The sequence below is a fragment of the Lissotriton vulgaris genome, chromosome 11 (genome assembly GCF_964263255.1).
Source record: "Lissotriton vulgaris chromosome 11, aLisVul1.2, whole genome shotgun sequence".
Taxonomy (NCBI): Eukaryota; Metazoa; Chordata; class Amphibia; order Caudata; family Salamandridae; genus Lissotriton; species Lissotriton vulgaris.
Genome location: NC_141699.1, coordinates 1086820965 through 1086828261, shown reverse-complemented (window position 1 = coordinate 1086828261; position 7297 = coordinate 1086820965). Strand labels below are relative to the sequence as shown.

The following is a 7297-nucleotide window of genomic DNA, read 5'->3' as shown; positions in this document are numbered from 1 at the left end:
CCTCTGATGTGTGTGCTCTCGGTTCTAAACATTAGGACCCTGAGTTCAATGACTATCTTGCACCTGCTTCAATGGTGCCTTTGGTTTAGATACCAACATGAAAAGCAATAGAAAGTTTTTTGCAGAGGGTAAGGAACTGGGATTGAAACCAAGGACAAAGCTGTGCAGAAGAGATGAATGGAAAGCAGCATTGCAAATAATAGATATGAACACATAGAGGCAGCATGGGAAGCAAAGCAGGGAAGAGAAATAGAGAACATTCCATGAAATGCCCAGGAGATAGATAAGAGCAGAACAAAAAGGGAAGAATGAAATTCAAAGCCTGCCCATAAAAGTGTGTGAAGGTCCCACCAGTCATTTATTCTTATTATTGTGTGTCTTTACTTTCAAAGTACAGGGTGGATCCTTTGACGATCCCTCTCATGTATTTCAGCAGACACAGATAGTTGAGAAGTCTTTTCTCAAATAGCTGGCACAAGCTTGCGCTTTTCCTTGCTGGCAGCGTGGAAATGACAGCTTGTTCCTTGGAAGGAAAATCAAGCAAAATTAGCAGAGGATGGTTTCGATCCATTGACCTCTGGATCATGGGCCCAGCACGCTTCCGCTGCGCCACTCTGCTCTGTTGTGAAAGTGTTATTTGTATGCAGCTAAGGAGCATTAAGCAGAGGAGTGTGGGATTGGTTGGGCTCTCACCTCATTTGCCTAAGTATATCGCAAGGCATGCTGGGTGCAGAAAAACTTCATCTTCCCATCTCACAATCAGTCATAACTGAAAGTCAGACACTCTTAGGCACTAGCCGTTTCAGACCTTTATCAAGACAGCAGCTCTTGAACCCTCTCTCTCTCTCTCTCTCTCTGTGATCCTAGCACTAGAATGCTCAGGATTTCGCTTTACCTGGGAGCCAGAGATCTACCCGGTGAGGGCTTGCCCGGTGTGAGGCTTATGAGCGTTTGGGAGCGTTCAGGACGTGAGTGGACGTTGGACAGGAAACTATGCGAGTTTGAAGCATCCAACATTCCTGCTGCAGTGAGCGGCTCTTTCCATGGACATCAGCCTCTTCGATTCCTCTCAACTTGCCCTCTGATGAAACATTTTTGGAGCTGCAGTTACCTCCGACAGCTACGAGGTGGTGCTACATTCAGGTGAGGGCACAAGTATGCACAAAATGTTGGGGACTTTTGCCAGATTTATCGATGGCTCTTGCATATTTTTTTCAGAGGCTAGATATTGCCTAGGAAATGCTTTTTAACGTAGAGATGCTGGAGTTAAAATGTGTGGTCGGGCCTCAGCTCTTTCATTGTCTGCCCACTGTAACATATTTTTTACCAGCACATGTGAGTGGTGACTCTGCTTTATGAAACTTATCATATATTAGGACAATGAATATAGCAGAAGGTGCGATTGAGATGTTTGCCTACATATTTGTTTATTTTTTATATAATGACGGATTAATCTGTTCATTATATTTCCATTATGTGACATGTTGCATTAAAATATATCCTGCTTGCAGAATATATAAGCATTTTCATTGCGTTGGCTGGGAATCGAACCCGGGTCAACTGCTTGGAAGGCAGCTATGCTCACCACTATACCACCAACGCCCTCTGATCTGTGTGCTCTCGGTTCTAAACATTAGGACCCTGAGTTCAATGACTATCTTGCACCAGCTTCAATGGTGCATTTGGTTTAGATACCAACATGAAAAGCAATAGAACGTTTTTTACAGAGGGTAAGGAACTGGGATTGAAACCAAGGACAAAGCTGTGCAGAAGAGATGAATGGAAATCAGCATTGCAAATAATAGATATGAACACATAGAGGCAGCATGGGAAGCAAAGCAGGGAAGAGAAATAGAGAACATTCCATGAAATGCCCAGGAGATAGATAAGAGCAGAACAAAAAGGGAAGAATGAAATTCAAAGCCTGCCCATAAAAGTGTTTGATCGTCCCACCAGTCATTTATGCTTATTATTGTGTGTCTTTACTTTCAAAGTACAGGGTGGATCCTTTGACGATCCCTCTCATGTATTTCAGCAGACACAGATAGTTGAGAAGTGTTTTCTCACATAGCTGGCACAAGCTTGCGCTTTTCCTTGCTGGCAGCGTGGAAATGACAGCTTGGTCCTTGGAAGGAAAATCAAGCAAAATTAGCAGAGGATGGTTTCGATCCATCGACCTCTGGGTTATGGGCCCAGCACGCTTCCGCTGCGCCACTCTGCTCTGTTGTGAAAGTGTTCTTTTTATGCAGCTAAGGAGCATTAAGCAGAGTAGCCTGGGATTGGTCGGGCTCTCACCTCATTTGCCTAAGTATATCGCAAGGCATGCTGGGTGCAGAAAAACTTCATCTTCCCATCTCACAATCAGTCATAACTGAAAGTTAGACACTCTTAGGCACTAGCCGTTTCAGACCTTTATCAAGACAGCAGCTCTTGAACCCTCTCTCTCTCTCTCTCTCTCTCTCTCTCTCTCTCTCTCTCTCTCTCTCTCTCTCTCTCTTTCTCTCTCTCTCTCTCTCTCTCTCTCTGTGATCCTAGCACTAGCATGCTCAGGATTTCGCTTTACCTGGGAGCCAGAGATCTACCCGTGAGGGCTTGCCCGGTGTGAGGCTTATGAGCGTTTGGGAGCGTTCAGGATGTGAGTGGACGTTGGACAGGAAATTATGCGAGTTTGAAGCATCCAACATTCCTGCTGCAGTGAGCGGCTCTTTCCATGGACATCAGCCTCTTCGATTCCTCTCAACTTGCCTTCTGATAAAACATTTTGTGAGCAGCAGTTACCTTCGACAGCTACAAGGTGGCGCTACATTCAGGTGAGAGCACAAGTATGCACAAAATGTTGGGGACTTTTGCCAGATTTATCGGTGGATCTTGCATATTTGGAAGGAAAATCAAGCAAAATTAGCAGAGTATGGTTTCGATCCATCGACCTCTGGGTTATGGGCCCAGCACGCTTCCGCTGCGCCACTCTGCTCCTTTGTGAAAGTGTTCTCTTCATGCAGATGAGGAGGCATTCAGCGGAGTGACGTGGGATTGGTCGGGCTCTCACCTCATTTGCCCAAGTATATCGCAAGGCATGCTGGGTGCAGAAAATCTTCATCTTCCCCTCTCACAATCAGTCAAACCTGAAAGTCCAGACCCTCTTAGGCACTAGCCGTTTCAGGCCTTTATCAAGACGGCAGCTCACCGACGCGCTCTGTCTCTCTCTCTCTCTCTGTGATCCTAGTGCTAGCATGCTCAGGATTTGGCTTTACCTGGGAGCCAGAGATCTACTTGGTGAGGGCTAAGGCTTTTGAGCGGTTGGGAGCGTTCGGTACATGAGAGGACGTTGGACTGGAAACGATGCAAATTTGAAGCATCCAACCTTCCTGCTGCAGTCAGAGGCTCTTTCCATGGACATCTGCCTTTTGGATTCCTCTAAACTTGCCCTCTGATGAAACATTTTGTGAGCTGCAGTTACCTCCGAAGTCTACAAGGTGGCGCTACATTCAGGTGAGGGCACAAGTATGCACAAAATGTTGGGGACTTTTGCCAGATTTATCGATGGATCTTGCACATTTTTTTCAGAGGCTAGATATTGCCTAGGAAATGCTTTTTAACATAGAGATGCTGGAGTTATAATGTGTGGTCGGGCCTCAGCCCTTCCATTGTCTGCCCACTGTAACATATTTTTTACCAGCACATGTGAGTTGTGACTCTGCTTTATGAAACTTATCATATATTAGGACAATGAATATAGCAGAAGGGGCGATCGAGATGCTTGCCTACATATTTGTTTATTTTTTATATAATGACTGATTAATCTGTTCATTATATTTCCATTATGTGACATGTTGCATTAAAATATATCCTGCTTGCAGAATATATAAGCATTTTCATTGCGTTGGCCGGGAATCGAACCCGGGTCAACTGCTTGGAAGGCAGCTATGCTCACCACTATACCACCAACGCCCTCTGATCTGTGTGCTCTCGGTTCTAAACATTAGGACCCTGAGTTCAATGACAATCTTGCACCAGCTTCAATGGTGCATTTGGTTTAGATACCAACATGAAAAGCAATAGAAAGTTTTTTGCAGAGGGTAAGGAACTGGGATTGAAACCAAGGACAAAGTTGTGCAGAAGAGAAGAATGGAAAGCAGCATTACAAATAATAGATATGAACACATAGAGGCAGCATGGGAAGCAAAGCAGGGAAGAGAAATAGAGAACATTCCATGAAATGCCCAGGAGATAGATAAGAGCAGAACAAAAAGGGAAGAATGAAATTCAAAGCCTGCCCATAAAAGTGTTTGAAGGTCCCACCAGTCATTTATTCTTATTATTGTGTGTCTTTACTTTCAAAGTACAGGGTGGATCCTTTGACGATCCCTCTCATGTATTTCAGCAGACACAGATAGTTGAGAAGTCTTTTCTCGCATAGCTGGCACAAGCTTGCGCTTTTCCTTGCTGGCAGCGTGGAAATGACAGCTTGTTCCTTGGAAGGAAAATCAAGCAAAATTAGCAGAGGATGGTTTCAATCCATTGACCTCTGGATCATGGGCCCAGCACGCTTCCGCTGCGCCACTCTGCTCTGTTGTGAAAGTGTTATTTTTATGCAGCTAAGGAGCATTAAGCAGAGTAGTGTGGGATTGGTCGGGCTCTCACCTCATTTGCCTAAGTATATCGCAAGGCATGCTGGGTGCAGGAAAACTTCATCTTCCCATCTCACAATCAGTCATAACTGAAAGTCAGACACTCTTAGGCACTAGCCGTTTCAGACCTTTATCAAGACTGCAGCTCTTGAACCCTCTCTCTCTCTCTCTCTCTCTCTCTGTGATCCTAGCACTAGCAACCTCAGGATTTCGCTTTACCTGGGAGCCAGAGATCTACCCGGTGAGGGCTTGCCCGGTGTTAGGCTTATGAGCGTTTGGGAGCGTTCAGGACGTGAGTGGACGTTGGACAGGAAACTATGCGAGTTTGAAGCGTCCAACATTCCTGCTGCAGTGAGCGGCTCTTTCCATGGACATCAGCCTCTTCGATTCCTCTCAACTTGCCTTCTGATAAAACATTTTGTGAGCAGCAGTTTCCTTCGACAGCTACAAGGTGGCGCTACATTCAGGTAAGAGCACAATATGCACAAAATGTTAGGGACTTTTGCCAGATTTATCGGTGGATCTTGCATATTTTTTTCAGAGGCTAGATATTGCCTAGAAATGCTTTTTAACATAGAGATGCTGGAGTTATAATGTCTGGTCGGGCCTCAGCCCTTCCATTGTTTGCCCACTGTAACATTTTTATTACCAGCACATGTGAGTGGTGACTCTGCTTTATGAAACTTATCATATATTAGGACAATGAATATAGCAGAAGGGGCGATCGAGATGCTTGCCCACGTATTTGTTTATTTTTTTATATATGGCTGATTAATCTGTTCATTATATTTCCATTTTGTGACATGTTGCATGAAAATATATCCTGCTTGCAGAATATATCAGTATTTTCACTACGTTGGCCGGGAATCGAACCCGGGTCAACTGCTTGGGAAGCAGCTATGCTCACCACTATACCACCAACGCCCTCTGATGTGTGCGCTCTCGGTTCTAAATATTACGTTCCAAAAATCAATGACTATCTTGCACCAGCTTCAATGGTGCATTTGGTTTAGATACCAACATGAGAAGCAGTAGAACGTTTTTTGCAGAGGGTAAGGAACTGGGATTGAAACCAAGGACAAAGCTGTGCAGAAGAGAAGAAATGAAAAGCAACAGTACAAATAGTAGAAATGAGCATATATAGGCAGCATGGGAAGCAAAGCAGGAAAGAGAAAGCGAGAACATTCCATTAAATGCCCAGGAGATAGATAAGAGCAGAACAAAAAGGGAAGAATGAAATTCATAGCATGCCCAGAAAGTTGTATGAAGCTCCCACCAGTCATTTATGGTTATAATTGTGTGTCTTTACTTTCAAAGTACAGGGTTGATCCTTTCACGATCACTCTTGTATTACACAGACACGGATAGTTGAGACGTCTTTTCTCACATAGCTGGCACACGCTTGCACTTTTCCTTTCTGGCAGCGTGGAAATGACAGCTTGGTCCTTGGAAGGAAAATCAAGCAAAATTAGCAGAGGATGGTTTCGATCCATCGACCTCTGGGTTATGGGCCCAGCACGCTTCCGCTGCGCCAGTCTGCTCCTTTGTGAAAGTGTTCTCTTTATGCAGATGAGGAGGCATTCAGCGGAGTGACGTGGGATTGGTCGGGCTCTCACCTCATTTGCCTAAGTATATCGCAAGGCATGCTGGGTGCAGAAAATCTTTATCTTCCCCTCTCACAATCAGTCATAACTGAAAGTCCAGACCCTCTTAGGCACTAGCCGTTTCAGGCCTTTATCAAGACAGCAGCTCACTGACGCTCTCTGTCTCTCTCTCTCTGTCTGTGATCCTAGTGCTTGCATGCTCAGGATTTGGCTTTACCTGGGAGCCAGAGATTTACCCGGTGAGGGCTTGCCCGGTGTAAGGCTTTTGAGCGGTTGGGAGCGTTCGGTACATGAGAGGACGTTGGACTGGAAGCTATGCAAATTTGAAGCATCCAACCTTCCTGCTGCAGTCAGAGGCTCTTTCCTTGGACATCTGCCTTTTGGATTCCTCTAAACTTGCCCTCTGATGAAACATTTTGGGAGCTGCAGTTACCTCCGACAGCTACGAGGTGGCGCTACATTCAGGTGAGGGCACAAGTATGCACAAAATGTTGGGGACTTTTGCCAGATTTATCGATGGATCTTGCATATTTTTTTCAGAGGCTAGATATTGCCTAGGAAATGCTTTTTAACGTAGAGATGCTGGAGTTATAATGTGTGGTCGGGCCTCAGCCCTTTCATTGTCTGCCCACTGTAACATATTTTTTACCAGCACATGTGAGTGGTGACTCTGCTTTATGAAACTTATCATATATTAGGACAATGAATATAGCAGAAGGTGCGATTGAGATGTTTGCCTACATATGTGTTTATTTTTTATATAATGACGGATTAATCTGTTTGTTATATTTCCATTATGTGACATGTTGCATTAAAATATATCCTGCTTGCAGAATATATAAGCATTTTCATTGCGTTGGCCGGGAATCGAACCCGGGTCAACTGCTTGGAAGGCAGCTATGCTCACCACTATACCACCAACACCCTCTGATCTGTGCGCTCTCGGTTCTAAACATTAGGACCCTGAGTTCAATGACTATCTTGCACCAGCTTCAATGGTGCATTTGGTTTAGATACCAACATGAAAAGCAATAGAAAGTTTTTTGCAGAGGGTAAGGAACTGGG

The 7297-nt window shown here is 44.7% G+C and overlaps 2 non-coding genes across 2 annotated transcripts; both read right to left on the bottom strand.

Moving 5' to 3' along the window:
• Positions 1 to 3876: 3876 nt before the first annotated feature.
• Positions 3877 to 3948, bottom strand: TRNAG-UCC (transfer RNA glycine (anticodon UCC)). Its single transcript has one exon. It is a non-coding gene; the product is annotated as a tRNA-Gly (tRNA).
• Positions 3949 to 5480: 1532 nt separating this feature from the next.
• On the bottom strand, positions 5481 to 5552 carry TRNAG-CCC (transfer RNA glycine (anticodon CCC)). Its single transcript has one exon. It is a non-coding gene; the product is annotated as a tRNA-Gly (tRNA).
• Between the last annotated feature and the right edge of the window lie 1745 nt (positions 5553 to 7297).